Raw genomic sequence first — 16,756 nt, 5'->3', positions numbered from 1 at the left:
CAGAATCTCTGTTTTGTGTGGTGGAAAAGCCTCACAACAGACAGTGCTATCAGGACATAATATCATGAATGTAATAAATCAATACAATTCATGTAATTAATGAATATCATAAATATAGTTATTGAATGAATACTGCGACGGTTATCAATGAATACCACAAATGTAATTACTATCATGAGTGTAATTAAACAGATAAATTAAAAAAAAAAAAAGCTCACCCTGAGAAAGGTGACCCTGAACACCCAGTGTAGTTGCCAGCCAGCTAATAAAGACTTTCTATTGTCTTAAATCTATGTCTGAGCAGAGTTCTCTGGTGAATACCCCACACTTCTGCTTTTTTTTTTTTTTACTTTAGAGAACCCTTGTAGAGCTGATATCTCCACAGTATACATCAGAGCCCTCCGCTCAAAACCCACCTGTGGCTTCTAACTTCTAAGTACAAATTGAAGTCCTCACAATAACCCGAAGACTCCACCTTCTCCTTGTGTCCAGCTCCTATACTCACACTCCCCTGTCCTCGTCACAATGCAGCCCTGTGAGCCTTCTTGACACTCCCACGCGTCGGAAAGACTCCCGTGTCGTGGCTTTTGCTTGATTCTTCGCCTGCCTCCGTCATGGAACGTTTTAATTTTTCTGCAAGTTCAACTACAATTATTTTTAAGATCAGGAACTTTAAGTCAGTTGAAGAAGCAAATGAGTCCTGGGACTAAGGAATGCCTTAGAATCTTCGGGCACAGATTACAGATGGTGAGCAGGGCTAGTACATCTACCAAGAAGTCAGAGTAAAGGCCTCAGGGACCTTCAATGATGTGTTATTTGCTGGGCCTGGTGGCACAGATCTGTAATCACAGCATTGAAGGGCAGAGGATCAGGAATTCAAGGTCATCTCTGGCTACACAGCTACTTGAAGATCAGCTTGGGTTACGTGAGACCCAGATTAAAAAAAAAAAAAAAGTTATTTCTAAGGACTATAGCCCCCAAGTAGCTCACTAATCCTTTTGAAGGTTGGTTTGTTTGTATTTTTACTTGATCACTTTTTCTATTCAAATCCCCCATCCCTACACAGCATGCAATCAAATGTGGCAAACACCTCTTCAGTGTTCGGCAGGGCAACTGACTCATGGCGGGATACCATGCTGAAGTGGTTTGATTGGTTTATGTTTGACTTGCAAATGTTAACCAGACAAAAATAACGGCACCACCATCGAATCCTAGCGGACCAGCTCCTGGACTCACACTGCTGATGCGTCTTGCAGAAATCCGTAAAGTGTCCACTTCCTCCAGGTCTCCTTTCAGATGTGACCTTATCCACGAAGCCAACAGGCCATCACGACCACTCAGATTTAAATGTAAAATTAAGAAAAAAAAAAACCCGAGCATTTGAGAACCCGTCCATTTCCTATGCACTTTCCGCATCTACAGCAATTAACTTCATTGTTTTGTTTTAACTTTTTATGTTTTACTACATTATCTTGCATTTAAAACAAAAACCAAACGAATCTTTCTTTTTGGAGTCACGGTTCTTTTTTTGTCATAATGCCTGATGAGTGAGTCTCTTTTCTCCCCTCTTCCCAGTCCGGGATCTCTCCGCTCCCGGGGAATCTTTCCGGAAAGAACAGCTTCTTTAGTGAGGGTGGGAGAAAGACTCTCGAACAGCACGCGGCGCGGCGGCCTCTCGCGAATTTTGCAAATGTTTGTGGTCTGCTGATCATAAATCTCAATCTACGGTTAGGAGCCGTACAATACGCAATTACTAGGGGAGTCCTGAGAAGCCGATGAGGGCGAACGGGGATGTAGCTCAGTGGTAGAGCGCATGCTTTGCATGTATGAGGCCCCGGGTTCGATCCCCGGCATCTCCAGGTGGTGATATCCTTTTGCTCATTAGCTTTCGTTTTTTCTCATGATAAATTTACAAATTGATCCTGCAACCAACAGCTGCAGAAAACCCAGATGGTGGAGGCAGGAGATAAAAAAAGGTTGTTGGGAGGGTGGCAAGGGCGGACTTCACCTCGTTCACTTCTCCCAGCTTGGGACTATCCCGATAAAACTCGAAAGTAAGTAGTCTTTCCCTTCCAGCCTCCCCCCCCCCCAAATTTCCCCCTCTTGGTAGAGAAGAATAAGCAAAAAAAAAAAAAATGGAAGGAAATAGGGAGGATGGTTATACACCAACGGCCGAATTTCTGTAGTTCTTTGAAATTCTGGGTTCAACGCTAAACCTGACTTAGTTTTCTCCAAACATAGTCCTGGAGAAAAACAAGATAACACGCAGCGCCCGGCTAGCTCAGTCGGTAGAGCATGAGACTCTTAATCTCAGGGTCGTGGGTTCGAGCCCCACGTTGGGCGTGTAGCAATACGTTTTTATAGACTTGACGATGCCCGGAGTTTGTAAAAAATGAAATTCAGGCAGCGCTGATTCCAAAATTCATACCTTTCATAGGGTACACTGGGAAAAACAACTAACACTCTGGAAACTTAAAATCGAAAGTAATTCCATTCACTTTCAGCGTCTAAATTTTCATCGGCCGATTCCTCTTCTACCTGCTTGTAAAGTCCCTGATCTCGGGCCCTCAGTTTTGTGGTGGCAAAATTCGATATCTATCATATTAACACATATTTTCTTTTTAAAATCAAACCCTGGGCCTTACATGCAGCGTGCAAGAGCTCTACCACTGAGTTACATCTCCAATTCTTTTTTTGTTTTTTTGAGCTTATTTTAATCATGTTAACTGTACAGTTCCGTAGCATTAACTACATTCACATTGCTGTACTGCTGACACTTTTATTCATTTCTAGGCAAGCGGACCTTTTTATTGATTCATCCATCCATCCATTTATTTGGTTTTTGGAGACAGGATTTCTCTGTGTAGCCCTGGCTGTCCTGGAACTTGCTCTGTAGACCAGGCTGGCGTACTAACTCTGAGATCGGCCTGCCAGCGTGTGCCACCACACCTGGCCTTGTGGACCTTTCCCATCTGTCCTGTCAAAACTGTTTATCAAACACTAACTTCTCACTACGGTCTTTATTCGGGCCCCTGATAACGCTATTCCACTGTCTTTGTGAATACTCTTTTTTTTTTTCCTAGAGCTATCAAATTCAATTAGTCGCGTGCTAGCATGTGTGTGTGCGTGCGTGCGTGAGTGTGTGTGTGTGTGTGTGTGTGTGTGTGTGTGTGTGTGTGTGTAGGGAGAGGGCTCTTCCATCTCCCAAGTGCTGAAGGTACAGGAAGGCTCTATAAGCCAAACACACTTATGCCTTTTAACTGTTTTATCCCACAGGACAGAACATCTTCTAGGTTCATTCATGTTGTAGTGTGTATTCAATTTTCCTTCCATTAAGGTAAAATAACATTCCATTACAAGTATATACCACAGTTTCTTTATTCATCCATCTACTTTTGGATGTATGAATTCCTCCCACCTTCTGTCTTAGGAGGGATTGGGAAGGATCAACCCGGAAATAGGAGGTTTACCCATTTCTATAAAATTAAAATTACATATAAGCCCCAACTCAGCAAATCTCAGTTCTGGGAATTAATCACATGGATACATCGATGCAAAGGCATAAAAATAATAATCACTGCAAGCCTAGTAGCTGTAGCATTAGATGTAAAAGGACTGGTAGCAAAGAAAACATGTGTAAGTGATTTGTTGACCTATGATTCCTCTACAGCAGAGTATCACACAGTGGCTATATGAACCATCCACTTGGATGTTTGTTGTTGGTTGTTTTTGCTCTTTTGGGGGGGTCTGCCACCCAGCTCCCAAATGAATCAATCACACATGGAGGCTTATTCTTAATTTTAAATTCCTGGCCTTAGCTTGGCTTGTTTTTTGCCAGCTTTTCTTAAATTATCCCATCTAAATCTTTTGCCTCTGGCTTTTACCTTTTTTTACTTCTGTGTATCTCACTTTAACTCTTAACTCTGTGGCTGGTCCCTAGTGTCTTCCTCCTTCTCTTGTCCTAGATCTCTCCTCTCCCAGATTTCTCCTTCTAACTATCCTCTCTGCCTGCCAGCCCTGCCTAGCCCTTTTCCTGCCTTGCTATTGGCCGTTCAGCTTTTTAGATAGACCATCAGGTGTTTTAGACAGGCAAATAACACAGCTGCACAGAGTTAAACAAATACAACAGAAACAAAAGTAACACACCTTAAAATAATATTCCCCAAACGATGTTTTTTTATTTAAAAGCTTTACTGGAGGGGCAGAAAAGACAGATATTGCAGTGGTTAAAAACACTTGCTCTGCTTACAGAAAACCTGAGTTCGGGCTGACATAGTGGCTGCATGCCTTTAAAAGCAACACTTGGGAGTCAGCCGCAGGTGTGTCTCTGTGAGTTTGAAGCCAGCCTGATCCACACTGTGAGACCCTTTTTTGGGATGGGGGGGGGAGAAACAAACCAAACTAAGCCAAACAAACCAGAAGCCTGAGTTTGGCTCTCCGCTCACCACCATCTCTATCTAACTGGAGTTTCCGGGGATTCAATGCCCTCTTTTGGCTCCCAAGGACACCAGGCACACATGTGGTGCACATGTGTGTTATGCCCAGATCGCAGGGACCCCCAAAAGACCACCACGGAGACCGGATCCCATATGTAAAAGCAAAGAGCCTTCATTTTCAAGCTCTGAGCTTTGTCTTTCTATCTGTCCGACACAGCTGTGAGGGCAGAGGGCCCTGAGCCCAGGCAGGGCAGAGTTTTTATCTTAGCAGAGGTTGGGGTGAGGGGATTTCCAGGGTTCAGGACCCTGATTGGCTGACATTTGTCTAGGGGGATCTGTAAAACAGAAATAGGTGTGTGCCAGACTCAGGGACATCTGGCTACCTTATCTAAGGGTTGGAATGTTTGGGATGTCAGGTATTTCCTCTTAGATGTAGGCCCTCTCTGGGTGGGGTCAGTTGATGGCTTTTCCTGGATCTGGATGTTTGCCTGCCAGTAAGCCTGTCACAGAAGCTGTGCCTGGGCCTCTAAGCCTGTCATGGCAGCTGTGTGGTCAAACTGTTTTGGGCCCCCCCACAATATATACACACTGGCAAACACTCATCCACACATAATAAAAACAAAATCTTCAAAAACAGCCTCATTGAATATGGGAAATTATCACCACATTTAGTATATTGTGGGTATTATCTAACTGTTCTAAAAATAATCCCATATTTTCAACCAGCACTGATTTCCCTTTGCTTAACTTGAGATCATTCTCCCAGGGTCTGCAGAGGGTCAAGAGTGTGACTCAACACTCCTCAAGTGCTCATGTCATTATTGTCATTATTTCATTGCTGTACCACACCGGTGTAAGGACTCAAGTCTCCAGACACAAGACCATGTCAATCCCATGCCATTGTTCTGAGGAATATGAAAAGTAGGCCAGAAAGAAGCCAAAATGTCAACCTGAAACACCTAATTCTAGAGGAATGCCTGGAACAGGAAGAGCGGCCAGGAAGATGACCAAAATAACCCAAGCCTCCATTGTGTGTTAGGCAGGACAAGTTGGATTAAAACCACTGGTTATTTTGGGAAACCTCCTAGTTTACCACTGTTACTGGAGATAGTATCTGATGGGTGGAGTTTGAAAATAGGAAAAGAGCACCTACTTCCTTTTGTGAAAATTTTGTGATATTCAATTTATTATAGCTGAAGACATTAAAACCAGTTTGCCTAAGGTTTTGAATTCTTTTACAAACATTATTGACTTTCTCTAAAGTTATTGTAGCAATTTTTTTTTTTTTTTTTTTTTTTTTTGGTTTTTCGAGACAGGGTTTCTCTGTGTAGCTTTGTGCCTTTCCTGGATCTCGCTCTGTAGACCAGGCTGACCTCGAACTCACAAAGATCCGCCTGGCTCTGCTTCCCGAGTGCTGGGATTAAAGGCGTGCGCCACCATCGCCCGGCTTATTGTAGCAATTTTTGAAACAATCCCTTTGGCTAGTACCTTCATTAATTACAGCTATCATCACCTGGAGTTATCGTGAACATCTAAAAAATGATGACATTCCCTTACGAATTATGAAGTTGGTATTTCTGAACTTTCACGTATCAGGTGAGAAGATGAGGCCCTGAGAAACTAGATCCTAGCTGGGAGTGGAGTGATGTGTCTGAACCGCATGTACTATTAGAGATGCTCCGCCGTGCAGTGCATCTTACATTATCAGTGAACCCAGCATGATCACGCAATCCGCACCTTAAAAAGCCGGGAGATGGGGCCGGGCAGTGGTGGTACACGCCTCTAACCCCAGCACTCGGGAAGCAGAGGCAGGAAGATCTCTGTGAGTTCGAGGCTAGCCTGGTCTACAAAGCGAGTTTCAGGAAAGGCGCAAAGCTACACAGAGAAACCCTGTCTCAAAAAACCAAACTCAAAAAACCAAAAACAAACAAACAAAAAAGCCGGGAGGCGGACCCCCACCCTCTTCCTGTTTCCTCTCTGCTCTCTGCTCTGCTCCCCGCTTCCCTCCCCCACCAGGTCTGCTCCTCCCTCCCATCCCTTCTTTCTAATAAAACTTTTTATAACTCTGGTAGTCGTAGCCATAGCCCGTGACTTTTCGGCTTGTAACCAGCGCCGTTTACCCATCCACTAGTCTATATGCTTAGAAACAATGCTCCTGGGTCTGTTGTTTCTTTATAATCCCCTAGATAAAGATAGATAAGCATCCATGCATCTTTACAAATTCTGTGCTGATGCTGTGTGCTCACTAGCCTGGGAATCCCTTTGAGGCAGCAGAATCCATGTCTCCCACACACTTTCTATCCAAGCATAAAGCATAAACAACGGGTATAGATGAAATCATGAGAATTCAGATCCTTAGAAGCATAGGTAGGACCTTTCCTCTCCCAGCCCCCTCCACAGGCACCACCAGTCTTCTCTCTGCCTTTGAAACCATCCATCTGCTTCTTCAGAGCTTCCAACTCCCTCTCTTTCTTCTCATGGAGGCCTCTCTCCCTAGATCTTTGGATGATGGCTGACTCTTCCCTTTCCTGACTCAGTTAATTGTCACTTCTTTTGATCTGTCTTTCCCTGAGTACTCTCTAACACTGTCTACTCCCACCCCGTCAGATGGCTATAGTCATATCACTCTCGGACATTATTTCTCCATCTGTTCCACCATTGAAATAGCCTATCAGAAAGTGAACTTCAGAGAGGCGGAGACTCTGTCCTGAAGGGTAGTGTTTCCATCACTGCAATAGAAAGGGAAGAACTAAATAATGGGAAACCACAGGTTTATTGCAAGGACCAACAAATCAATGTTTAGCACCTAGAACCATGCTAAATCCCTGGTAAGGGCTCAACACCTGGAATCTGAAGCTATCCATATTAATCTCTAATCTTAAAAGGCTAGAAAGGAATAGATGAGCCAGTCAGAAGGAGATGGCCAATAAATGACTATGGGAGGGTGGCCCATGACAGTGAGATGGAGGTGGAGGGAGGTGGAGACAAAAGAGTATGAATATTGGTAGAGCAAAATTTGTTGAAGCTGAGTGATTCATGTTCTAGTTTCAATATATATCATCATTTTCCTCCTCCTCCTCTCCTTCCTCTTGTTTTTCTTTTTCTTTTTGAGACAGGGTCTTTCTGTATTGTTCTGGAACTCATTGTGTAGAGAGATCCTCCTGCCTCTGCCTCTCAAGTGCTGGAATTAAAATGCGAGCAACCACCCCTGCCTCCATTCTAAACTTTTGAATTGAAAAATGTAACAAGCAAAAGAGGAAATGATGACTTTCACGTGTTGATTAAAAACCTATGTAGAGCCGGGCATTGGTGACACACACCTTTAATCCCAGCACTCGGGAGGCAGAGGCCGGCCCATCTCTAAGTTCGAGGCCAGCCTGGTCTACAGAGTGAGTTCCAGGACAGCTAGAACCTTGTCTCAAAAAACCAAAAAAGTGGGGGCAAAATTTATGTAGACGATTTTGTAATGAAACAACATTGAGGTTTATTTGAGAAAACAAGGCAAAATAAAAACCCATAGTAAAACAAAGATGATCACACGAGCCTTTGCGTTCAAGACAACAGAATGAAACCTAGTCTTAAACATAGACAGATGGGGGCGGGAGAGATGGCTCAGTGGGTAAGGGCACTGACTGAGAACCTGAGTTCCGTTCCTATCCCTTACATGAAAGGCTTGCAGCCATCTTCTGGACTCCTCGGTGTCACTGCATGAGTATGGCGGGACACTTGCATACATATAGGCAAACATTCATTCATATCCATAAAATAAATACATCTTTAAAAACGAGCAAACAAAAAAACCCTGTGTGTGTGTGTGTGTGTGTGTGTGTGTGTGTATGAGTGTGTGTAGATGGATACACAACTGAACCTGTATGTGTGTAGCAAGGTTTGTTTGTAGTGTTTTCCAGCCCTTGGGGATCACACCCAGAGTCTCTCACGAATGCACAGTTCCGCTTCATCAACTCCGCAAGTTGTCGTTAGATGGAATTTCCCATGTGAATTTGGGTCCTTTAAACTGCTTCTTTTTTTGTTGTAGGTTTTGTTTGCTTTGTTGTTGTTGTTTGTTTGTTTTTCTGGAGCTAAGGACCGAACCCAGGGCCTTGCACTTGTCTGCAAGCGCTCTACCACTGAGCTAAATCCCCAACCGCTAAACTGCTTCTTTAGGGTAATTCTGAGTGAAGAAGCTGCAGATCTTCAGCTGCACACACATAGATACGCTTTGTTTGTTTGTTTGTTTTGGTTTTGGAAACAGGTTTTCTCTGTGTAGCCCTAGCTGTCCTGGGACTTGCTTAATGGATCAGGCTGGCCTGGAACTCAGGAATCCTCCTGTCTTTGCTCTGGAGTGCTGGGATTAAAGGTATGCATCACAATGGCATATTTATTGATTGTTACACCAAGTATTTCCTTATACCAAGTTACCTAATCTAATTTACATGTTCCCATGACTCTTAGTCCTTTATTACGTATCCTTTGCTATACATAATAATACAAGACCAAAGTCATGGGATGGCTGCAATGACCCTTTCTGAAAAACAATTCTACCAAGCATGGAAAACTATCACGGTTTTCCACAAGGATTCTTCAAGGTCAAAGTACTTCTAGAAAACAGCTGCTCATTATAATATCTGCATTGGACACAGTGACTCTGCTAAATTCCTACAACACCGGTTTATTGTTTTCGTCTTTTTTTTTTTTAACACTTTAATGAAAACAAACAAAAGCTCAACCTCCTTAAACATTCTCCTGCAACAGAGGACAGAGAAAATTCCAGAGAAGCCAGGCAGCAAGAGTACTTTCAAACTGCCAGGGCTAAAAAGACAGAGGGACAGAGTAAGGGAGTGCCTGCCGACAAGCTGCTACAGTTTAAACACCAACAAGAGGTTTTTTGTTTTAAGATAGTCTATTGTCCAGGGAGGCTTTGAATCTGTAGTGACCCTCCTGCCTCTGCCTCCCTCCTGCTGAGATTGTTCGCACACTCCACCACAGCCAGCTACAAAGATCAGCTGTTAGTTGATTAAAAGGACAAGAACGGTATTGTTCTGTTGGAAGCCCGGCCCTGTCTTGGGAGTCCTTATTTACTTTTTATCAATAAAGCTGTGTTTGCTCTGCCAAAAAAGAGAGTCTAAGAAGGTTGTAAAGTTCTGACAAGCTGGCGTTGTCTTTCAAAAAAATATCTGGTTCAAAATTGCCATCTATCTGTAAGTGCTGTTAGGCACACCAGCAGATTGGTTGGTATTAGCTATGTAGCTATCAGTTTAATTTCTGTCTCCACATCGAAGGACGTTGAAAACTTTCTTATCTTAGCTGGGGCATCAATGGAATCCACTAGGATAAGACTGATAAAGGGAAGCCAGGTGGTGGTGACCACAAACGCCTTTCATCCCAGGGCTTGGGAGGCAGAGGCAGGTTGATCTCAGTGAGTTCGAAGAAATCCTGGTCTACAAAGAGTTCCAGGACAGCCAGGACTGTCACACAGAGAAACCCTGTCTCGAAAAACAAACAGAAAGATTGATAAAGGGGTGAGTCATGGGATTCTGAGATCCCAGAGTTCCAGTACAGGTCAAATAGGTCAGCTGGAGGGGATGGGGGTGGGGTGGGGCTGAAAATACCCGCGCAATCCAGAGCCTGGGGTAGGAGCATGGAGAGACACCTATAATTAAGTCTAATAGCGAAAACTCTACTATGCGAAAACGTGGAGGAAATAAAAGGAAAAATCGTGTAAGCAGAGGAACTCTGAGAAAATTCTCAAAATGAGTGTAGGATCTTTTCACTGTTCACCTCTATGGGTTTTTAAGTATCTTGGATTTATTGATCTGTAGATTCTGGAACAGAGCGGTCCTAACTACTTAATGAGCACCATGTTGGTGTGGTTTGGGTGAAGGTGAACTAATTAATGCAGGTGGCCTGAGGTGTCGGGCCACCACTGGGCTGATTTGAACCCTGTACTGGCTGTGCCTGTAGTCCGGATTTGTGGGATCTCTAAAGAGGATACCGTTGATTACTTCGGTGGATGTTTTGTGTGACTTTCAAGTCTGACAGTACCGCTGAGAGACAAATTGCCTAGTATAGGAGTAAGCATGCTCTGTTGGTGAGTGAAGACGTTGTGGGAGCAGGCTGCGCTGTGGGGTGCATCCAGCAGAGTCGCTCCCCTGTCGAGACGTGTGGATAGGGGACCAGCAGTCACGCTGGCTGCGCCGTCCCTTTTCCTCGTGGCGGCTGAGCCCTCCTTGACCCCAACTGCCCGTCTGTCCCCAGCTGCAGGTAAAGGTGGCCAAAGAGGTTGAAGCCAGGGTAGTTCCGGAAACTGAGCAGACAGCAGGAGATCCAGGGAAGCTACAGCTGTCCCCCTGGCCAGCAATTTCTACTTGCCCGGCACTTCTCATGAATGTGTCGCAGGACTCCTCTTGTCCCTTTCTCTCTCTTTTTAAAAAATAATTAGTTAATTACACTCATTATATTCATTAATTACACTAATATTAATTACATTTGCAGTATTCATTCAATCATTATATTTATGATATTCATTAATTACATTAATTGTATTGATTTATTACATTCATATTATGTCCTGATACTACTGTCCATTTGTGGGACTTTTCCATCACACAAAATAGAGATTCTGTACTTAGGAAATCATTGCTCTATATTCCTTTCTTCCCCATCTTTCTGTCTCTATAAATTTGTATATTCTATAGTAATACAATTCTATAGTATTTGTCCCTTTGTTTTGAATGTAAAAACATTTCATTTTTACTATTTCCTACAGAGAAAATATCTTACTGTTTAAAATAACCCTTTCTCTATTGAGTGCTTTGCCTTTCTTTTCTCCTTTTGCCCCACGGCTGACTCAGGACCTCGCGGTAAACCGGGAGGACACTGTGTCCTACTTGTTGGATGGAGAAACTCCTCCGAGTGAGGGGCAATTCACTGTAGGTGTGGTTGTTTTCACGGCTGCTACCTTTCCTGTGAACATCTTCCGCAACCTGGGCTTGCAACGCACGTTTTCAAAACATCGCTCCTGTAGTGTGCTCCCTTTGTAGGTTCATGGCGTTCCCGATCCGCTGGATCTGCTAGGACTTCTAGTTCTTTGAGAATAAAGTCTAAGGACAAAAGACTACCTCTTGCATACTGAGACTTAGACCTGGGGTGTAGTGTTAAAAGTAAACTGAAAATGGATTGGGAAAAGAATATAGAGGAAAGCGGTACACACACACACACACACACACACACACACACACACACACACACTCCCACGATAAACAAATGAAGTTGAAGAATTTATTCATTAGCAGTAAGTCCTTAGGCTATAGCAAGTAGGAGATGAAAAGAAACTATTTCCCTTTTGTTTCCGCCCGGTTTCGAACCGGGGACCTTTCGCGTGTTAGGCGAACGTGATAACCACTACACTACGGAAACCTGCGTCTTGGTGAACTCTCCTCCTTCAAGAAGGAGGAATCGTGACGCTCCTTGCTCCCACTTTGCCTCCCCAGATTCCTAGATCCTGTTCACTAATCTGGGCTCCATTGATACTAACAATTCAGAGGGGAGGAGATGGGGAGGAGGACTCAAATGTCAAAAGAGAAATCGTTTTTATGTATGCTTTCAGAAATAATTGTATGAAAAATTATTAAAATAAAATTTAAAAAAAAATTGAAATTTGTGAGTACCAACTTTTAAGCTAATCTTATGCAAAGCTGAAAGTGTTATTAAAATTTAAAACTTCACTGAAGGACTTTTTAAATAAAAATAAATCTCATCAAACCTATATAGAGTTGAGATACAGTTTAGCATATATTAAATGTTAAATATGGATCTGTGTTGTGCAAATTTGAGAATAGTGTAGATTGCTTAATATTTCACAATGATTTCCTGTCATCCAAACTGATTCCCCAATACCCGAGGAGCCAGGATTTGTAAGGCAGGGGCTCCTGATGGGCCTGTGTCTCAGAATCTCCTCACCACCAGAACTTGGAGCCTCTGGGCTAGCTTGAGTCTCTGGTTGAGGTGAACAAAGGCCTTAGGTGACCAATCCAGGGATGCTTTGCCTCCTCTTACCAGATGACATGCAGGGTTTAACTCTTCCCACTTGTCTGCCTCTGGATCCAGTGGGAGCTTTACTCTTTTCTCCACGTGCCAACTCATCCTCTTTTTAGCTTAGAGCCATGTTCCTGGAGAGTCACATCTGGGCTCACAGCATGATCCACACCCTCACTCTGCGTCTGAGGCAATAGCAGTGACCAGTCTCCCAAGACTCAGACTCACTTGTGTCTTGGAACATGTTCTTTAAGATCTCTTTTAGCCTCTCAGCCTATTCATCTGAGCTCATTGATTTTGTGTCCCTGTCCCATTTTTAATCTCTAGAGGGCATGCATTATGTGTGTAGGGAAGGCAAGGGAGAGAAACTTGTCCACTTCCATGTCTCTTTAATGGAAAAGCCACAATTCTTTAGGAAAGTTTTCCAATGCCAGTAATGATGGTAAGAAATGACCCTAAAAATCTGCAAAAGACCCTGCAAGCATTTGTGCAAGAAGTTCCAAATCTCCAAAGTGACATCACTCTACTCCTAGAATAGTGCTTACCATTGCTTAGTGAACTGGCTGGGAAGCTGAAGTCTATGTCCCTCACCGATAACTTTAGAGAAGTCTGATGAACGGCTGGCTGATGTTTTAAAACAAATCATAATAATCATGATTATTAAACAATCAATGGTTTAGCTCTGCTGCTGTCCATTCCTGAAGGTAATTTAGTTTGTATTTTTTAATTAAAAGGCATTTTTAGCTGCACATGGTAATGCACACCTGTAATCCTGGTGCTTAGGGTGTAGACGCAGGAGGATCTGGAGTTCAACAATCTTCAGCTACAGAGCCAATTTGAGGGCAGTCTGAGCTACTACTTACTTGGACTTTGTCTCAAAACACAAAACAAAGCAAGGTGTTTGTATGCTCCTGAACAGAAGGATGTAAAGAAGCATTTACAGTGTGCTATCCTTTCTTCAAGAAAGGAGTGGTGGTGCATGCTTATCTATCACTGCTTCAAAAGACCAGAGTGAGTTCCAGGAATGGTGCAAAGCTACACAGAGAAACCCTGTCTCGAAACACCAAGAAGAAAGAAGAAGAAGGAGAAGGAGAAGGAGAAGGAGGAGAAGAAGGACGAGGAGGAGAAGAAAGAAAGAAAGAAATGTCTAAAGAATATGCCAGAAACAAATGAGATGAGTGATTACCATAGGGTGGATGGGAACGGAATAGCTAAAGGAATGATGCTTGTCTAAGGATGCCTTGTACAATGCGCGATTCTTTAGAACATATCTTTCCAAAATGGCAACCACGATGCTTGGGAAACCAAAACCAAGCACACGTAATAGCAAACATACCCAACCCCGTTGCAAATGACTACATAACCACACAGGGAGTAAAGAGGAACTTCAGCTATTTAGAAAAATGATTGTCGTGTGAACTTTTCCTGGGGAGATGAACAAACATCTGATCAGATCAGGCATCATCGATGGCAGAACAAAGAAACGATTGCACCCTTATTTAGTTTAGCGAACCAGTGAGTTTATTTAGGGTTGCTTACAGGAGCATGGGACAGATTAACGGGAGCATAGGCAGCTTACTAGTGGCTACACTACTGAAGAAAATATCTTCCCTGGAAACCCCTAACTGCTGCCATATCCTCAGGGATGGGCAGGGTCTCCCAAACCCCTTTCCTAGCAATTGTCAACTGCCTATATGTCCAGGCTGGGCTATCTTACCTTCCCTGAACAAGAGGGAGGGTTGGGGCTTCATGAACCCTCCCTTAATGATGGAACTGTTAATGGGTCCAATTTCATGTCGCTGAACATTCAAGAGGGCAGTGGCCATATCATAACATGCATATATACAAATATACATATACCTGTGTGGTTTTCTTTTGCAGTACTAGGTATTGAACTTGGGCTCTCATACTTAGTGACAGCATGCTGCCACAGAGCTTTAAGACATCTCTCACTAAATTACTCAGGCAGGCCCTAAGTTTATCATCGTCTGCCTTTGTCCCCCAAGTAGCTCTGAGCTACCAAGGTTGGCTGGGAAATTTTCAGTTGTTGGGGCAGTGGGGTGGCGCTCAAACACTTCTCCAAAACCCCAAAGCAGCTTTCTTCGATCCATACATTTCAAGGTAGGACCATAGTCACAATAACTCTCCAGGCTCATGTTAGGAACTCTGCCTATTTTACAAGTTCTGACTAATTCTTGCTATGATTACTCTATAGGGTAATACACCCACTCTCCAGTCCCCAGCTGCACCTTTGACATGCTTCTGAAACGGAAGGTGAGGCTGTCCTTTGTCTAGTGAGTTTAATAAACTAACATGATGCCATCCTTAGGTTTGTAGTGCCCGGGGTGTTTGTAGGGAAGAGAGGACAGCTGACAGGTAGAACTGGGGTTGTACTTACAAGACTAAGGGACAGTTGGCGTATCTCACTTGACATTAATGAAGAATTTCCTGGAGTTGAAGATGTTCATGCTAGAGCTTTTCAAAACAAAGAACATTTTTTATATTCCCTTATGTGTGGTGGCCAAGTGGGCAGGGCAACATCTCAGCGTAGACACTCTTAATTGAAAAAAGAAAAATCGATTAGAGTTGAGGTTCTCATCACACAAAGCACCTTTCCTGGAAATGCAAGCCTGAATCCTAACTGTGGTTTGGAAGCTTACATAGACCTCCCTGATCCTGGGGTCTTAGCTTACTTTTAGTAGCCACACCATCGCTATCAGTGCAGCCGGTCCTGACACCTGGGCGTAGCCTAATACATGGTAAATTTAGGCTAATGATGGCCGGCCTCCAGTAATTTGCTAAATGGTACCCATTTGCGGGCTTTCCAATTTAATGGTCTTTCGTCCATCTTTGTAATAGTGCAGACAACAGAGCACCGTCTTGTTTTGGTCACAAAAGTGCCTCAAATCGTTGTCCTTTCTAAAAGGAAGTTCACCCCATGTAGGTCTGGAACCCACGACCTTGAGATTAAGAGCCTAGAGTTTTGTCAGTTTTAATTACAACTGTCTCACGAAGATGACAGGTGCATCCTAAGCACCCCTATTCTTGGAGAGATAATGGCTTCAAGCGTATTTTGGAGGAAGGAGAGACGTATGTTTACTTCGTACACTGTCATTTACTCATTTGTTTTTCCCAAGGATGTGTTTTTTTTTTTTTTAAACATGACACAGGATTTTGTGGAAGCCAAGAAAATTAGTTTAAAACTGTTTCCGCCCGGTTTCGAACCGGGGACCTTTCGCGTGTGAGGCGAACGTGATAACCACTACACTACGGAAACAAGGTTGCTAGGGTGCTGACCCGGAAGCTCCTGAAGCTACGATTCGACAAACTTGTGCCCACTTCATAAGATGATTTGTCCCACGAAGGATCGTGATTTTGACATGATCAGTTGGAGTTGCTCTGAGTCACGGTTCCCAACTAAATCTCCAATCAGATGATATAATACAACAATTATTTCTAACCAACAGACTAACAAAACAAGCAAAAAAGACACCAGAAATGCTTTGGGGACCACAGGGATATCTTTATTAATATAGCCAGGACAAGATTCTATCTCTCTCTCACACACACAAAACTAGTTTCACAAAAGCAATTCAAGACTCTCCTTTCTTTTAGCCTGGAATTCAACGAATACAAATCTCAAAAGCATTTTGGATTTCAAAACATGAAAGGTGTCCATGGTCAATATGAAGTATTAAAATTTGAATGAATCCGGGGAAACATTTTTTAAAGAGAACACACAGACTTGTTTCAAAACTCAAAGGATATAGAAAGAACTACATGTTGGGAGAACTGTCTTTCCTACCCGGTCATCCTTCCTAGAGAAATTCCACTGTCTTCTTCCATAGACGAGGATATGGTAGAGTAGCTAGCTAACCCTAAACAGTCTTACCAGGTTCTAGGAAACGTTCTGATCGCTTTACATGACACCCTCACAAAACCCCGTGAGGCAACAACTATGATTTTCTTTAAACTAGTAGACATACAAAATACCAAATACACTTAACATTGCCTGCCTTCCTAGATGGTATTCTCCAGACTGTTCAGCAGTCTGTGCTTTTTAGACATAGCACATTCTAAAGATTCTTTTTCACATAGCTGAACAGTGTTCCATTTAATACGAATGTAGATATTAATAATAAATGATGGGACAGTGGCCAGTTGACAGGTTTTTGTTTGTTTGCTTGCTTTGGTTGGTTAGTGGTTACTTTCTGGGATAGTGTCTCACTTTGTAGTCCAGGTTACACGAGCCTGTAACTTGCCGCAATCCTCCTGCCTCTCCCTTC

The 16,756-nt window shown here is 43.2% G+C and overlaps 4 non-coding genes across 4 annotated transcripts; 2 read left to right on the top strand and 2 right to left on the bottom strand.

The window, feature by feature from the left end:
• Positions 1-1,787: 1,787 nt before the first annotated feature.
• Trnaa-ugc lies at positions 1,788-1,859 on the top strand. Its single transcript has one exon. It is a non-coding gene; the product is annotated as a tRNA-Ala (tRNA).
• A 411-nt stretch (positions 1,860-2,270) lies between these two features.
• Trnak-cuu lies at positions 2,271-2,343 on the top strand. The gene has a single exon. It is a non-coding gene; the product is annotated as a tRNA-Lys (tRNA).
• Positions 2,344-11,779: 9,436 nt separating this feature from the next.
• On the bottom strand, positions 11,780-11,852 carry Trnav-aac. Its single transcript has one exon. It is a non-coding gene; the product is annotated as a tRNA-Val (tRNA).
• Positions 11,853-15,674: 3,822 nt separating this feature from the next.
• Positions 15,675-15,747, bottom strand: Trnav-cac. Its single transcript has one exon. It is a non-coding gene; the product is annotated as a tRNA-Val (tRNA).
• Positions 15,748-16,756: the final 1,009 nt, after the last annotated feature.

This window comes from Peromyscus leucopus, chromosome 8b, assembly GCF_004664715.2.
Source record: "Peromyscus leucopus breed LL Stock chromosome 8b, UCI_PerLeu_2.1, whole genome shotgun sequence".
Classification (NCBI taxonomy): domain Eukaryota; kingdom Metazoa; phylum Chordata; class Mammalia; order Rodentia; family Cricetidae; genus Peromyscus; species Peromyscus leucopus.
This window is presented reverse-complemented; position numbering and strand designations above follow the sequence as displayed.